We start from the raw sequence: 19,242 nt of genomic DNA on the forward strand, positions 1-19,242 counted from the left end.
CTCCCATGCTCATGGGTAGGCATAATCAATATAGGGAAAATGGCCATATTGCCCAAATTGTTACACAAATTCAATGCAATACCTATCAAAATCCCAGTCACATTCTTCACTGAAATACAGAAAGCAATCCATAAATTCATATGGAACAGCAAAAGACCTAGAATAGCCAAAGCAATTCTAGGCAAAAAAAAAAAAAAAAAAAGCATTGCAGGAGGTATCACAATACCAGACTTCAAGCTCTACTACAGGGCAATCATAACAAAAACAGCCTGGTATTGGTATAAAAACAGATCGGAAGACCAATGGATTAGAATTGAAGATCCAGAAATAAAACCGCACTCTTACAGTCAGCTGATATTTGACAAAGGAGCTAAAGACATACGATGGAATAAACATAGCCTCTTCAACTACTGGTGCTGGGAGAACTGGGCAGCTATATGCAGAAAACTCAAAGTAGACCCAAGCCTATCACCATGCACCAAGATCAATTCAAAATGGATCAAGGACCTCAATATCAGACCTGAATCCTTGAAAGTACTGAAGGACAGAGTAGGAAAGACGCTAGAATTTATAGGCACAGCAAGGAACTTCCTGAATATAGTCCCAGGGGCACAACAAATAGGGGAGAGACTTGACAAATGGGACTACTACAAATTAAAAAGTTTCTGCACAGCCAAGGACATAGCCACCAAAACAGAAAGACAGCCAACCATATGGGAAAGGATCTTTACCAGCACAGCAACAGACAAAGGCCTAATATCCGTCATGTACAGAGAACTCAAAAAACTAAGCCCCTCCAGGCCCAATAAACCTATTAGGAAATGGGCAAAGGAGCTAAAGAGAGACTTCACAAGAGAAGAGATAAAAATGGTAAAGAAACATATGAGGAAATGTTCAACATCCTTGGTAGTAAAGGAAATGCAAATAAAAACAACCCTGAGATACCACCTCACCCCAGTTAGAATGGCCTATACTCTGAACTCAGGAAACAACAAATGCTGGAGGGGCTGTGGGGAAAGAGGAACCCTTCTCCATTGTTGGTGGGAGTGCAAATTAGTACAACCACTTTGAAGAACAGTATGGAGGTTTCTCAAAAAGCTCAATATAGACCTACCCTATGACCCAGCCATACCACTCCTAGGCATCTATCCTAAACAGCAAGTCCCAAGGTATCAAAAAGACATTTGTACTTCCATGTTTATTGCAGCACAATTCACAATAGCCAAAATATGGAAACAACCCGGATGCCCCTCCACAGATGAATGGATCCAAATAATATGGTACCTATACACAATGGAATACTACATAGCGATTAGGAATAGTGAAATATTGTTATTCGCAGGGAAATGGTCAGAACTCGAACAAATAATGTTGACTGAGACAAGCCTAGAACACAGAAAACAAAGGGGCATGATCTCCCTGATATATGACTGTTAAGAAAGGGAGACGGAGAGACAGTAGAGACCAGGTCTGTGAAACCAAAAACTGCTTGTCAAATGGTATTTCCTACAGGATTGGGGCAGCGACCCAACAGTATGTAACTAAAACCAAACAATTACTCAACATATAAAGGTCAAAAATTGACCTTTCAGTGGAATACAATAGCTCAAAAGCTATGTATGTGCGTTCATATAAGACTACTGTCGACATATTGTGTAATATCGACATTATATTTAAAGCCCTAGGCGAATTTTCTTGGGCTTGGCCACGTGGCTACTGTATATGTTCTTGATACATTGTATATTGTATATATGTTTACCTGACCTAGAGAAGGGAAAGAAAAACAGGGCATAAGATATCACAAGAAATGTACACACTGCCCTACTATGTAACTGTACCCTTTTTGCACAACACCTTGTCAAAAAAAAATTGTGTTCAATTAATAAATAAATAAAATTTTTTAAAAAAGAAAAAAACAACTACAAAAGCAATACTTGCAAAACTGTTTGGTCTAAGTGAACTGAACACCTCATGGGTGGAAAGGGAAACGGGGAGGAGGGAGTGGGGTATGAGGGACAAGGTAACAAACAGTACAAGTAATGTATCCAACGCCTAACATATGAAACTGTAACCTCTCTGTACATCAGTTTGATAATAAAAGTTTGAAAAAAAAAATCCAGAAGTTGACCTGTGGCCAAGTGATAGAACAATAGCTTCTCTTGAGCAAAAAGCTAAGAGACAGCTCCCTGGCCCTGAGTTCAAGCTTCAGTACCACAAGTAGAAATTGGCTTGCTGAAGGTGAGGTATATAAATTCTGTGTATAATATTGAAGTGAAAGCAAAATTTCAGAGTCAGAAGCAGCTCAGGAAAGCCATTACCATGCTTATTGCCATTTGAAGGCACAATGATTGAAGTTATTGTCTTAATGTAAGATTACTAAATAATGCATCTCATAAAAGAAAGGCATTGTATTGGCTATAAAATGTGTGTAACTGCAATAGAACTCATTTAATGACACTTTAGAATCAGATAGTAATTAAAATGAAGTAGGAATGTTTAAAAGCCAAATCCAACAATACCAGCAGATAAATCAAAACATTCTCATTGTTTTGCCAGCACAGAAAGAAGTAAGTTTCTCACAAGGGTTTGGGTTTTTTTTCTCCTTTTTTTCCCCCACTGGGAATAGCCAATTTTGACTCCTTAGTATTTCCACTTCTAATTGTGAGGAGGGATCATTATCCAGCGACTACAAAGTAATGCATCCACCTTGCAAAGCTGAGTTACAAAAGACATTCACACATCTGATGGGCTGCTGTGCTAAATACATCTTAATTTGTGCTGCATCTGCTGTTTTCTAATTTATTTGTCATGCTGTGAATGCTTCAGACTTTGCTAGAGCAGTTCTTTAAGATTTTTCTTTTAAAAGTACACCAAGGCTTCATTTTTATAAAAATAACTGCCTCTCATTATTGTTCATCTGTATTTTTAATGCCATCAATGCAATTTTAGTCTACACATACATGTGTATATAAAAGTCTTCTACATTTGAATATGCATGTTTACATTAATAGAAATGCACATATATTTGCATGAACATCCAGTATTCAGTTTAATCACATGAAGAAAAACAGAGTTTCTTCAGCCATAAGTGAATGCAAAAGCTGGAAAACATGCCAATCTTACAAGACAGGCATGGGTAAATGAGTTCCAGATTGCCAGGGTCTGGATTTGGTTTCCTGGCTATACAGAAGAAGATGCCTGCAAGGCTGGCGCTGTCTGTTCAGATCCAACTAAACAGCAGTTCACATGAGAAATACATGTGATTCAGCACACTCTGGGAAAAACCACTCTCAATGGTAAGGAAGTGTAAGTTGAAGTATTTGGAATGACAACAAATTACCACCTCAGGCCCAGCACCAGACAAGGCCAATCTTCTGAGCATGAGTCCTGTGTGGCTTAGGAGGACCCTGAGTTAGATGTCATGTTCTTCTGTTACTGCTTAGAAGTTTAAATAACCTATGCCTGTACAAGGGGTCCAACATTTCCATTTTTACTGAAGTCACAGCTCAAAGCTGGTTTTGAATGCAGAAGCATTTAAGGGACTTCGTTGAGACTGGGGATGGATTTGCTTCATTTGTTTCAGTTAATCCATTTGTCTTGAAAATACAAAAAGTTACATCTTTAAAAAAAGGATAGAAGAGGAGAGAGGAAGAGAAAAGAGAAAGAGAATAAGAAATGAAGGGAAAACCTTATGCTCATATAGTTCTTAGGACCCTTGAGGAATAGAAAACAATCATTTATGGGTGCTAGTTATTATTCCAGGGCACAGAGATTACATGTGCTGGTATTGGGGCTTAAACTCAAAACCTGGGCCTGAGCACTGGCCCTTAGCAATCTTTACTCAAGTCTGGCACTTCTGATCTCACTGTTTGGTGATTAATTGGAGATTAGATTGTCATGGAGTATTCTGCACAGGCTGGCTTTGAGCTATAATTTTCACATATCAACCTCTGGAGTAGTTAAGATTACAGGCATGAGCCAGAGGCTCATGGAGAAGCACTGAGTTGCTTTGAGTGAAACCAATCATAGGATTATGCTATCTGTCATAAACATTGGGTTCTCTAGCTAAAGCAACATCCAAAGTCCATACAATATTATAAATAATAAGCTAATAAAATTCTACCTTTTTAAAATTTCACTCTGCTTTTACATACAACCACATGTGAGTATACTCACCATCAAATAATTGCCAGGAATATAAAACAAGACAGTAAGATACTTCCAGAGGTGGATCTTGGTGAGCCAAAGAAAAGACATCTGCAGTGTCACCTCTACCTCTGTGCACCTTGCCTGGAGGAAATCACTAGTTCTATTTACACAATGCCCATCAGTTCCCTAGATCAAATTTTCCAAGAACATGTAGAGCAGATCTGGAAGGCAGTGTTATAACCAGTGAAGCCACAGACAAACCAGGGCATTGCTAAGGAGCACATTGAATCAATAAGGCATGCTGTTCAACCAGGGCTGCAGAAAAACACCTCATAAAGCAACAGAATTTGTAAAGGTTAATCAATTCAGCTAATTGTAAATGCACTCAATTGTCAGTCTCTAAGCAGTCCCTTCTCTTTGTAGCTTAATAATTCACTGTGGGATGTATAAGCCTGAAAGCAGGAAGCAGAGAAAGAAGGGAAGGCAGTCAAATTTCTCATTACTCTCCATGTTGCACTCAGTTGGTGTCTGTAAATGCCAATATGTTTACTATAGGGAGGTAGCCTTTTTTATTTACCACTACTACCACATCACCTCCTTCATTATATTCAAAACAAATTAAAGAGCCTAATTATCGTCGGTCCAGGAAGATAGGGAGGAAATCAAGGTATTGATCTTTCAGGCAATATCGTAAGACAATGGAAATAACTAGTAAGGTTGAACATGTGAAGGAATGGCCATCCATTGATAATGGGAAGAATGAGATCTTATGCACTGCCTATAATTGGTTAACTCAAGAAAAAGAGACTCTTCCTTGTCCTCCTCCTCTGACTCCATTTCCCCAGTAAGAACAAAACCACTGTGGAGAGTTTTTAAACAGTGTCTGTGGAGACTGGGCAAGAAGAAGCAAATCATGTCAAGCTAAGCTTGAAATTCTACTCTGAGTGGTAGTGAAAGCAAGCCATCCATTTAGTGGAGGCTGGGATTCCTGTCTTTCTCTGAGGCTCTAGGCCACTGGTGGGTCATCTATTGAGGACATAGACTGCTATTCACTTTTAAAAGGCTAGAAAAGTTCTAAGAAGAGACAACACAGGAAAAATGTTATTTTTTTCTAAGAAAAGTCACTCCTTTTTAAAGATCTCTTTATGTCTTTGCCCTGGACTTTCTATATGTATTTGATATTACCTTTCAGATAGTTTTGTTTTCCTATAGTTATAAAGATTAGTCTTTCATATTTAGAAGATATGGATATGTTTAAGGTATATCTAGGCCAAGAATGGAGACAAGAATTTGTTCAAATGTGTGAGTACATGGATAATACTTACAGCAAGGGGTGCAGTCGCAGCTCACACCCACCCATTTATTAGACCTTAGAATCCAATGATATATGGTTTCTCATCTTGAAAGATGAACTGTTAAGACATGACTGATGAAATAAACAATCAATGTCCTTCCATTTCACTTGCACTTCAGTGAAATGTAAATGTCTTTCCTTTTAGCTGTGAGAGTTAACAAATTTGAAAATGTACAGAGAATCACAGCTTTAAACAACTTGACAAAAGAGTATCCTTGTGCCTCATGTACTTCAATTTAGTGTTAGTAATCAAAGGCATTGTGTAATTTCTAACTGATTGATTTCCCAGTCAAACACTGCAGGTTCATTAGGTACAAATCAAGGGATTCCATCAAAAATTTGGTTACCTGAACATTATTAAATGAAGAAGAAGGAAAGCAGGAAGGAAAGAAGGAAGTAAGGAAGGGAAGGAGAGGAATGAGAGGGAGGAAGGAAGGAACGAAGAAAGAAAGAAAGAAAGGAATGAAGGAGGGAAGGAAAGGAAGGAAGGAATGAAGGAAGGAAGAAAGGAAGGAAGGAAGGAAGGAAGGAAGGAAGGAAGGAAGGAAGGATGAAAGGACCTAGAGAAGGTACAAATATCAAAAGTTGATAGCTGACAGTTCACAAGATATTTTATCCACCAAATAAGGGAGTAATGCTGGATCTTAGAAAAATACCATGTTTAAAATAAAATTGTTTGATACACTATAAATATAATGAAGAAAAGCCAGAGAATAAAATCTACATGCTTCTCTGTAGTGAACAGACATGAAAGAGGAATTATGTCCTCACTGAAAAAACTTCATTCCTTCATGGCGATGTTTGAAAACATATCATATATACCTTTTAAAATAAGATATTGACTGAGAATGTCCAGAAACTAACTTACCCATGGAGAGACTACCACAGTAAAGACCTCCTCAACACTAAACTCTCCCTCTTATCCATTCAGCCTTCTGAAATAATTAGTAAGAAGAAATATATTGTCCTGTCAGTTTCCAACACCATTTTCCCCATTACTGAAAATGTCCTGATACGGTGCTGAGAATTGAGTGGAGTCCTTTAAATGTTCTTTTCCACTTTAAAGGATCTGCTATGTATGTTGGAGTTTTAAGGCCCTATATCCTACAAATAATGAGCAAAGTCAGCAAAAGAAGCATCCACAGGAATCCATTGTTGTATTTATTTATTTTTACTAATTGGACCTCATTCTTTCATCTTCATGTCCATTTTCTCAGGGCCCACATCCTTTTATATGTAATGTAATTTTCTTTCCAGAGGATAAAATTTTATATCAGTTTAATCATTTCTTAAAGTTATCCTAGAGTATTGCTCAACTTGCTTCTAAATTAAAGCACTTATTAAAAAACTTTGAAGCACTCTCACAATTTGAAATCACTGTGCACATAGCAATTTAAAATTATGGGAGCAGTTTTATAAGCACTTGAATTTGGAGGTGATCAGAGACCTCCAAATGTGTAATATAGAGTAATTTAAAATTATTAGAGAACTTAACATTTTTTTTATAAGCTCTTCATCTAAGGAAAGGATCAGGTTCTAACATCTAAGCTCAGGCAATGCCTGCTGAAGTACTTCTCAGCCTAAGATGATTCACTCAATTAAATCAAACTACTTTAATAATTTTAAAGTGATGTGCAGTGAGCATTCCCAGATCTCCAAATTCACTTTTAAATTAAAAATATTTTTCACTTACAATCTACCAGACATTTAGACTATAAAGCAACAATTTACCCTTTTGATTTTAGAGATCAAACTTGCCACCTGCTTTTTGGACTACATCTCCCTCAGGAGAAAAAAAATCACCAAAAAGATTTTTTAAAAAATTCTCTCCAGCTTAAAAAATTAACTATTACATTGGAAAACTTCAAAAATTTACTCATATCTGAAAATATTCCCATGTGCAAACACACTTTAGTGTTTCTTGTTTAGTGATAACACGTTTACATCTAAGACAGTGAGAAATTAATATCCCAAGAAGATATTAAACATTTCATGTTTCACTAAATTCAGCTTTCTTGCAACCTAAGAAAAATAGTATGAACTCTACTTGTGTTTTTCTAAAACCATTAATTACCAGAAAGAAAACGTGAGACTGCTCATACCCCTCCATCCTTGAGTTGAAAGAACAAACAGCATGATTAAATACAGGAAATATTCACACACTCTGTGTACATGTGGCACACTCAGTCCTTACTGGATTCAGATCTGAATAGGACTTTACCTGTTAAAAATAATTCTAATCTCAGAATAATTCAGTTTTTGGCACACTTAAGTATAATTTATAAGATGGTATATGCAGTAGGCATAGATGAATTTAAATCTGATTTTGGTGGTTCTCTCACTGAATTTAAACATATTTAAAATACCCAGGGAAAATATTTAAAGTTATTTGGAAGCAGGTAAAACTCAGTGTTGGGTGCTGTATATTCTTCTCTTCTTCTCCTTCCATCAGTAACGTCCTATTTTGGCTAACTTTTAACTACATTCATACTGAATCTATTGCAAAGTAATGACTTCCGTACATCTTTGTTCTTTGATAACACCTCGAATTTCTCCTATTGAAGAATTGTTCCTAACTAATGTGATTCTAATCTACGAAGGATGAGCAAAGGTTCTCAGCAAATCCACCAGTGTGGAAAGTAGCTAGAATAGTTCTCTATGGTTCTCAGGACCGAACAAGTTTGCACAGCATATCTGCACTGCTCAATTTAAATGTTTGCTGGTCCCATGAACTTCCAGAGACACTTCGCCCTTCACAACTGGTGCTTCCTGCAAATTAAAGTCTCCTGGATGGAAAAGGAAGAAAGAGAGAGCATTTGAAAGTATTCACTCTTGCAGCAACATGTCCATTGAGAGGTATGCCCCAACATCCAGAAACCAAAGTAGAATTATTTTGAAGGTCATTTCAATGGCATTTTAATGTCATTTCAAAGGCTAAGCACTGATCACTCACCATGAAATTTTGATATGATTATCAAAAGGAAGGGGCTATAAGCCCCTTCCAGGAAGAAAATTGAGTTCTGGAATGTGGATTATAAAATCATTGAAGGTGGAGTGGTTATTGCCCAAACTCTCTAGATCGCTCTGCAACACTATCCAGTGTTTGAGAGAAGTGACAATAAGAGATTCACTGTGTTTTTCATTTTAAAATATCCATATGTGTAACCCTAGAATTAAGGTTACTTTCTCTATGAAAATGTTTTATATTGAACCTAGGAAATAGAGATTTGAGTTTTGTTCAAAGATACACAACACTTGCTGCTACAGAAAAGCCTTTTGAATTCAGTGAGGTTTTTATTTGTCTGTACAGGAAGCTTAAATAGCTTCGGGTATAGTTAACTAGAATATTCATTGATAATGTATGTATTGATAACTGGAAATTAAAATGTCTTTCAAGAAGTTAAAAAATTAAAAGCAATTATTAATCAGAGAATATAAGTGTATGTGAATTAGTATGTGCATACATTCAGGGAAAATTGAGTATGAATAGTAGAATAAGTCAAAAGGCATATTGAAGTATTCTAATATGCTGCAGGCACCAATGAGAGTCCCTGCACTGTGTGGGTTGAGAGGAAGTTTCTAAACAAAATGTTTTACATCAATGAAAAAGATAAAAGTAAGCAAGGAACTATAACACTTCTACACATCACCTTTGCAATAAAACAATTTTTAAAATAAATAAAGGGTTTTGTCAAATAAAATAAAAAAAGTAAGTCAGGTATTATGACACAATGGATCTGAAAATCAGTGTGACTATTTCAAACTAAGTGCCTATTAGAAATAAAAATGGACTCATGAGAGAAATATTAAAGAAGGAATTTAGATGAAAATATAGTTAACATTCAAGCTTGTTTAAGGAAACAACACGAAATCTGGTGTGCCATGATGCTTGTCACTGGTTATGTTCCTGATACGCAATTGTATTTTTCTGTAGTAGTCACTGCTTTCAGGATCCTGTAATGGAGTCACCCCCCACCCCACCAAAGGTAGGGGATTCCTGGTTCCTCCTAGAGTCCACCACTCAGCCTCCAGCAAAAAGATGATAAAAGGATGGATTTATTGGGGAAGTAAAAAGCAAACAGACTGGCCAGGGTTGCAGCCCAGACTCAGGAGCTGAAACTGTGACCCCATGCGGCCTTCCAGGCCTGGTTATAAAGGCAAACATTACATAGTCAAACCAGCCACATGCAGGTGGCCAATGGGTTACAACACTTACTGAGCATGCTAGGTCTCATGCAGGTGGCCAATGGAGTCACAGTCTGTCTCATAGTATCTATTTGAACCAACCTATCATTGTAGTTAGAGTTGGCACATGGATTTGGTGGGGCTCACATGATGCAAGTGGATACGCCTACTCATGGGAGGGCACAGGTTTAACCTTGAATGTTCCTTGAGCCTTCCACACCTCAGGTGGTCAAGCAGTTTACCCAATCTCATCATAGTGAAGGGGAACTTCCCTGGATTCTGAGCAAATAGGGCACACTCCCAACCCTGAGACTTAGGGGCAGGGGAGAGCTTAGTGAAGATGGAGTCAGCTTCTGCTCTCTTTAACTGAGATGGTATCAATCTGATATCCCTCAACAGCCAATGATGGTGCTGGCCAGATCTGACCTCCATATTGCAATCCCTGTTTAAAGGGTAGAGATGCAATATTAAATGATGGTAATCTGTGAGTCTCTTATGTACAGCACTGACATTAGTACTGACACCCACAAGATAACGTTGCATAAAGCCTGGGAAACTGTCCTGTAAAGAAAAAGTACATTTTTCAGATTAAATGTTTTCAATTCCATTGCATTGTCCCACATCAGTCGTTATGCCCACTTATAAGAGTGTGTTTAACATTCTTTTATCTAAGAACATTTCTAAGTAAATGACAATTTCATTAACACTGCAATGACTTTAAGTCTTTGCCTAATGATATGAAATGCCCTTTAATTCCTCACGCCTGCTCTATGAGATAATTCACGTAAGTGAAAGAACCTGATCTGTCAGATTATGGGAGTCTGACAATTTTTGAACCAAACTAAGCCTTTTGAGACATGAATTCCATTTGTGTTAGGGGGGAAACATAGTGGCCTTCTGTTTCAAAGGAAAAACGCTTACAAGCCATATTTGAAAGGCTCATAATGGGTCTTTCTTACACATCAAATAGCTCATTGCAAACAACATTCTGATGAGTTAAGTGTAAATTAATTAGAAGCAGGCACATTGTTCTCCCTGGCTATCCACATGGGTTTCAGAGTCGAAGAAAGAGGATTTGACAAAATGTGTTTGGAGTTTTCATGACCTCAAAGCATAATAAGTAGTTCAAGATGTTTCTGTGAAGCAAAATTATTTATTTGTCTTCCAGTGATACTTTGCTGGAAATATTTAATGAGCTCTTATTCCAGAACATTGGGACTCAGGTACTTCAGGGTGAGTTCATCAAGTGTAGCCGAAAGAGCATACTTCTCTGAGAAAAGCTAGTAATTATAAATTAGTGTATGTGCTGTAGTGCTTCTGAACATGAAAACCTAAGTGAATAAGTATTTGTCTCTGCTCACTGCAGATCTACCATAAAATAACCGAAGGAAAGCCCATTTCTGCCCAGAAGCACTGAAGCACTGGCTGAAGATCCCTGCCAGCTAACATATTCTATGAAGCTCCCTGGATAATACTGGATTATGAGAATTTGATGCAAGTGACAGAGAAACAAATGCAACAAAGGAAAGCAGCAAGGAACCCTGAGCCAATGCTTGGCTCTTCTGGGCATCTGAAGACTGCAGTACCAGGAGTCCAGATGCCCAGAAGCAAGTACCAGCAAGTGAGACTACCTCAAAATAAAAGGCTCTGCACAACAAAAGAAACTATCTCCAGACCCACAGAATGAAAGAAAAATATTCGCCAACTGGATAACAGATGAAAGGTTTAATATCCAGAACACAAAGAACTTAAAAAAATTTAAGAAAATCAATAATCCAATTAACAAACGGACAAGCAAATTGAACAGTTTCTTCACAAGCAAAATTAAAATGGCTAACAGATGTGTAAAGAAATGTTCAACATCTGCAATCATAAAGGAAATGCAAATCAAAACCACACTGAGATTCCACCTCACCCCAGCTAAAATGGCAGCCATTAAGGAAAAAGAATCAGCACATGCTGGGAGAATGAGGTTGGGGGTTCTGCAGACACAGTTGGTGAGAATGTAAACTGATGCAACCACTATAAAAACCAGCATGGAGAGTCCTCAGAACTGTAATAAAACCTGCTCTATGACCTTACCATACTATTTTAGACATATATTCTAGGAGACTAAATCAATAAACCAGAAGGCATCTGTATTTCTATGTTTATTATAGCAGTGCTCACAATAGCTAAATGATGGTACCAGCCAAGATACCAACAACAGATGAATGGATAAAGGAAAAAAAAAATATATATATATATATGAACCATCACTTAGGGGAGAGAAAGGGGGGAGAGAGAGAGACAGAGAAACAGGGAGAAAGAGTATAGAATATTACACAATCAAAAGAAAAACTTACCTTTTCATCCACTGTCTCTTGATTTTGATATTCCCTTTCACTTCCCTATTTCTAATACCAGTATATACAGTATCCAGTGTACTCAGATGAGTACACCACGCTCAGTGATAGCATGGGTACAACCACAGGAAAGGGATACAAAAGGATCATCAACAAAGGAAGCAACAGTTTCACATGTCATGTTGAAAGTAATTACAACAGTGATATAACACTCATTTCCATTACATGGAGTTCATTTCACTTAGCATTATCTTATGCATTCATAGGAGCATAGCTATTAGGCTCTTGTGATCCTGTGCTGTGACTAGCCTAAAAGTGTGCTAATGATTCCCTATGAGGAAAACCATAGAGTCCATGTTTCTTTGGGTCTGGCTCACTTCACTTAGTATAATTTTTTCCAAGTCCTTCCATTTCCTTATGAATAGGGAAATGCCATTCTTTCTGACAGACACATAAAATTCCATTGTGTATGTGCCACATTTTCCTGATCCATTTGTCTACTGAGGGGCATCTGGGTTGGTTCCATATTTTAGCTATGACAAATTGTGCTGTGATGAACATTGTTGTGCTGATGGCTTTAGTGTGTTCTTGTTTGTGGTCTTTGGGGTAGATGCCCAAAAGTGGGGCTGCTGGGTCATAGAGGAACTCTATGTTTAGCCTTCTGAGGAATCTCCATACCATATTCCAGAGTGGCTGCACCAGTTTACATTCCCACCAACAATGAAGTAGGGTTCCTTTTAAGGATTACTTGCAAAAAAAACAAAAAACAAAAAAACAAGGTAACTTGAAGGGATGGATGGAGGTGGGAGAGACAGAAAAGGTGATGGAAGGGGTGATAATGGTCAAGGGGCTTGACATCCTAAAATACCACTGAATACTGCACTATAAGGGCTTCTTCTTCTCTACACTGACAGTCAGTTTGAAGCAAACCTTCTTTATGGCCTCTATTGAGATGTCTTAATATACTAACATATTGGTGAAAATCTTCCTTATATTATAACCTTCTGGATCTTAATAATAGCTGTTTTAATGTATAAATGAACACTAGTTTTTCAATGTCTTATTACACATTGGCTCAAAATATGCAAATATGCTCCTATTGTATAAAGAAAGATTCTACCTAGTTTTGCCCAGATGAGGCTGCTGAGTCAGTAAACCACAGATAGTATGAGTGACGACTAATCAATCCATGTTTATAGCTATCCATCCCATGTAGACTCTACACATTTAGTCAGTAAGAGTACACATTTCTCAGATTGCAATCCATTCTGAAAACTTACGGACCCTCCATCTGTGCTAATAAACCAAGGTGAAGATATCTACCTGGGTATCTGATTCCAGATCTGATGTGTTGAGCTTCGCGGGGGATTACATCTCAGATTGATTGCACAAGGAATCACAAAAACCATATTTGATTATTAATATACACAGCCTCTAGCTCCGCAGCAGTCAAAGATCCCTCTTACCTCCCTGCTGCCATCGACACTGCAGCAGGGATATAGGCACAACTATCTTTGCTTTCCCTACTTACACACAGAGTAAAGATATAGTGCAAAAACTGATTGATTAATAAAGGGCACTGCCACTTCTACTTCCACCCCAACACTCCTTCAATTATTTTTCTTTGAAATGTGTGTCATAGCTAGCATGTGTGTCATAGGTTCGAAGTTTACTGTTCTTTTCAAACTTGACTGATCTTCCTATACAATTAAATATAGGAAACTTAATTTTTATGACCAATAAGTGCCACTTACAAAATTAAATTGATTGGAAGTTTCAAAACCAAAATAAGGTTGGGATCAGTGTATACTATACAACAAATAATGACTGTTTATGTGATGACCTACACATGATGTTTTTCTGTTTTTGTTTTTTTTCTACATATGTGGTGCTGAGGAATCGAACCTAGGGCATCATATATACGAGGTGAGCACTTTACCACTAGGCCATATTCCCAGCCCCCACATCACATTTTTCTTGAGCTCTACAGTTACATTCAGATTTTTTCCATGCTCTCCAGAGTTATAGATATGTTTTTGTAAGCCAAAAATAAAAAATGACTTTTTGTAATCATATTATTTCTTCTCCTCTGCAAGAAATTGCTTACTGTGCTTGCCTTTTTTTGTTGTTGTTGTTGCTTAGCATTCTACCTCTTGAGCCACAGCACCACTTCCCAGCCTTTTCTGTTTATGTGATGCTAAGGAAGTGAACCCAGGGCTTCATGCATGCTAGGCAAGCACTCTACCACTAAGCCACATTTCCAGCCTTCTCTTTTATTTTTTTTAAGATAAGGTCTCACTATGTAGCTTAGGCTGTCCTTACATTCAAGATTTTTTCCTGCCTCAACCTCCTAGTGCTAGGATTACACATGTTCGACACTGCTGGCTTGAGTAATATGTGGCTCTTCTTTTCATTTAGCAATTAAATTGCAGATGGTTTATTAGCAAGTACATGGTTTCAGCTGCAGTATAAACTCATTTGAACAGGAGACAATAATCAAGTCAAAAGAATAAACGTTTGCTAATCATCAGAAAATCTATCATTTTTTGGGCTGTCACATAGAAATCTCAAATCACTTAGGGGTCAGATTTTAAGGAAAATTCCTTCTCTTATTAGTTCACATGGGATGGGTGCATAGTACCTGGAATCTGTAGAATTCTGTAGATTATCCTTTTCTAGCCAAACGTTGTTGGGATCCAGCCTTTGGACTTGACGGGGGAAGGGCATTGGAGAGAGACGCCTCCTTTCCTCTCAGCCCTGGGGAATGTGGAAGCAGGCCACAATTCTCTGGGTCCGGAACCAGAAGAACCAGCTTTGCAACCAGCCCCCAACTTTCTCGCCAGCCCAGGCGCCCCCAGTCTCTCCCTGGTGTGGCACTTTCGAGTGACGTTAGCTCATGAGGGGGTCATATGACAAGCTCCCAGCCTATCAGCATCCTGGCCGATCGCCTTCTCTTCCTATCATTAGTCCTTGCCCCTGCCTTAATAAATCAGATTGCTCTTGAAGCTTCTCCAAGACCCGCATATGCCTGGCTTTCTTTACTGGTAAGGAGGTGGGCAAAGCGTTCTCCTCCAGCTGCGTGCACGTGAGGTCAGTGCTGGCTCCCCCGCCCCATCCTGGCCTTACCTGTGGGCTGGGTGACCAGGGGAGAGGGTGAAAAAGGGAGTTGTGAGAAGCGTAGCAGAGCCTTAGTCCCCGCGCCAGGGGAGGCGACCCAAGCCCAACAAACGTGACTTGGTGGCATGTAACTATGGTTTTTAAAGAAATCTGATGGACCAGTGTTGAGGATTTTGACTCCTTCCACACCAATTACTCATTTACAAAGGTTGGACTTCAGATCACTTGGACTTTTTGCAATCACAGTTTCACCTTTTCAAATATCATAAAATATTAACTAAGATTTTTTGCAAGGACAATATCTGAACTATGAATGGTAGGCTCCATTGATGGTCCAGAACACATTACAATACCACCAACATATTCAAAAGCACAATGGGCTATACAGTCACACTGAATAGTATAGCCAACAAGTCAAAAGGTTTTTCCCAGAACACTATGAAGCATAGTTCTATGTGGATTCTACTATAATTGGCTATAGGTATGTTCTAAAATATATTCAACTTTTAGAGTACTCACAGGATTTCCAAACAATGTAAAGCATACCTCAGAGCAAATGTAGACGATCCATAGTTTTACACTATCTGAGCCCCTCAGCAATTCTCTGAGTTTACTACTTGCCTTCTTTTTTAAACATACTGTCTAAAGCTACTGCTGAAATCAATGGGACTTTCATGGTTGGGTACTGGCTTAGTTGATTGTGTTGGGGAAAATGCGCAGAGCTGTGAATAGCAATTACTTCTGTGGCTCTATTAGTCTTGCACCAATGGTTCACTAACAGCATACACCATTAATTTAAAGTGGGCCCTGTATGAATGATGGCAATTGATTTCTTTGCTTAATTTCTCTATAGCCAATGGCACATACTCTACAACAAACCCAAATTTAAAATTCCTCTGGAACTTTGGGTCAAATCTGGGGGAGGAGGGGTTGCATTTAATGTCACAACCCATTGAATAGTTTTTTGGGAATTTAGAATATTAAAATACAGCTAAGTGGACTGTTAGAATTTAGTTGTTTTAAAAGGTAACAAGTTTGACAAGAAATATACTCACTACATTACGTATGTAACTGTAGCCCCTCTGTACATCGCCTTGACAATGAAAAAAATTTTTAAGCATTTCTGAAAATAGAAAATACACTCCACATATACATTTTCCTTTCAATTTGAGCCTAAAATCCATGCCACAGTGAGCTCCAATGTGTAGCACATTTCTAAGTAGGGAAACATTCAAAACGATAGTATACCACTAGTACTGAGTGAATGAATTAACTTGGATCTAGCCAGATATGTTTTACTGCCTTTTTTCTTAAGCTACAAAAAGATTGGTAATATCTTAAGTTTTTGAAGAGTGCATGCATATAAGAACTTCAATTTTCAGTTAATCCAACTGAATATATTTCTCAATATTGTTTATAAAAATGTGTTGATGCTTAAATCCTGAACTTGGGATTCCTTAATTCAAATTTTGATTCATTCCATTACAAAAACCATCATCTTGGAAATGTCATTTTCTACTTCTAAAAGTCTATCAAGGTGATAATTTCATATGTATAATGTTAGGAACTAAAATTTACACATATATTACATATAATACATATACACTGAATATAATGTATATATAACACATATTATAATATATGCCATATATGGTATATTATCTATTATATATGACACATATTATTTATTTTATGTGCCATGGATAATATATGTGTTCTAGCTAGGCATCAGTGGCTCATGCCTATGATCCTAGCTATTCAAGAGAATAATATCTGTCTTTTTGAAGTCAGCCTAGGCAGAAAAATCCATGAGACTCCATCTCCAAAATAACCAAAAATACTGGGCTGGAGACATGGCTCAAGTGGTGAAGCATGAGCCATAAATGAGAAAGCTGAGTATGAGGCTCTGAGTTTAAACTCTGGCCCTGACAAGAAATAAAATAAAATTATTGTATATTGCTTCAAAGGGCATTAGTAAGCCTCAAATAAGAAGACTCAGCTTTCCAAATCATACTAATAAGATGATAAACAGCAGAAACAAGTATATCCCCAAGATATGTGGTTTCTGTTTTTGGGGGGTTTTATTTTGAGATGCCAACCCACCATTGTGCTTTTTTTTTATCTATCTATCTATCTATCTATCTATCTATCTATCTATCTATCTATCTATCTATCTACCTATCTACCCATTTATTTATTTTGCCCATCTCAGGGTTTAAACTCTAGGCCTGGGTGCTATCCCTGAGCCTTTGTGTGCTCAAGGCTAGAGCTCTACCACTTGAGCCACAGCAACAGTTACAGCTTTTTCTGAGTAATTTGTTGGTGATAAGAGTCTCAATTACTTTCCTGCCTGGTCTGGATTTGAACTACAATCCTCAGATCTCAGCCTCCTGAGTAGCTAGGGTGACAGGTGTGTGCCACTAGCACCTGGCCACTGTACACTGTTAAATAACCAAAGCTATGTAGTCCTGAGTGTAACATGGTGGAGTGAATAAAACCAGGCCTGCATGACTGGGCTGAGCCGCCAGGACAAGGCTCACCTCACTGAAGCAGGTCTTAGATAATAAGTTTACTCCACTATCCATGCCAAGGTATAGATGTCAAAAAGAGGCATATTCTGCCTTGAGTAGTATTTTGTCAAAATTTTCCTCTTTTCTTTCTAATACCTAGAAGTATTTGCTCAGGATTGGAAGCATTGTATCTACAAATGTGACTGAAATGTTAGTTAAAATCATTGCTTTGGGTACTCTAGTACTCTTGTCCCAAACATAGATGTTTACATCTCATCTCAAACTCCAAATATGTGAATCAAACAAACCCATTTTTCACTTAGACACATTGGTCTTCTATGCACTGTGCCACATGCCTCAAATTCCAGAACTGAGAAGACTGAGACAAGAAAATGGAGAGTTTGTTAGCCTTCATTATATTACGAATCTTTGTCTCAGAAAAAAATTAAACATCAAAGATTTTCTTTATTTTATATAAACATTTTCAATAATTCAGAAAATTTTCTATGAAAGTATGTGATCCTAAAACAAAATATATTAACTCATATATTTTGTTCATTATTAGTAAATGGTCTAGATGCAGATATTCAAATAAACCCAGGTTACAATTTCATATATCGATAAAGATATATTGTATTCATAAACTGCTTGATTAAATGGCAACTCCTTTATACAACTACTTAAAAATAATAATTTTCAAAATTTTAAATGTTGAAAAAACTTTACCTGTCTCCTAAAAACCAAACATGCACAAGAATAGATTACACATCTAATATAACCTTGTATTTGAAAAGGAGATGAGAAATGAAGACATAGAACTAATAGGACATAATACACACAAATCAACTTCTCACTACAATAGAGGAAGCCTGCGGAAGAAGTTGTGCACCATGCTTCTAAAGGCCAAACAGCACTATATTGAGAGATGTAATTAACAGGTGAGACCATTCCTATTCTCTGCTAAGGGCAGCAAAGGATAATTTAGTAGTATAGACTATAATGACATGCATGACTGGCCAACTCATGCTAAATATAAAAATTAGACCCTTAAATCTAATTCTCAGGCTCACAGGTAACAAATAGAGTTCCTGAGAAAAGAAGCAACATGTTCTAACACACAGGAAAAACAATTAGATTGGCAGCTTAACCAGCTGTGAATACTACAGAGGAAGAAAAACTAATTCAATCAATATCCTACAGTGCTACAGGCCCTGAACCTGAACCACAGAGGAGAATTTTGTGTTGTTTTATGACTTATATATCCTATAACTGAAGGAGTAGTGAGGTAAGATACGTACATACTAATATGCATATTATTACACACATTTAAATGATCTAAAAAATAAACAGGTGCATATTTTGGAGACAAAAGTGAAATAAAATTATGTATGACTCAAGAAAGCATGACACAATATTACCTGTAAGTAACTAAATATTTATAATTTATTTTTGCAAAAGCAAAAATTTTTGGCCAGATGTAGAGTGGCTAAAACCAAATGGGAGCCTATAAAATACAATACATAAACATTATAAGGGCCCTGAGCAATATTCTTACCCCATGGCTTGGGTAGTGGTTTGCATT

The 19,242-nt window shown here is 37.5% G+C and overlaps 1 pseudogene; it reads right to left on the reverse strand.

Moving 5' to 3' along the window:
- Nucleotides 1-14,553: 14,553 nt before the first annotated feature.
- On the reverse strand, nt 14,554-15,597 carry LOC125360021 (annotated as a pseudogene).
- Between the last annotated feature and the right edge of the window lie 3,645 nt (nt 15,598-19,242).

This window comes from Perognathus longimembris, chromosome 11 (assembly GCF_023159225.1).
Source record: "Perognathus longimembris pacificus isolate PPM17 chromosome 11, ASM2315922v1, whole genome shotgun sequence".
Lineage (NCBI taxonomy): Eukaryota > Metazoa > Chordata > Mammalia > Rodentia > Heteromyidae > Perognathus > Perognathus longimembris.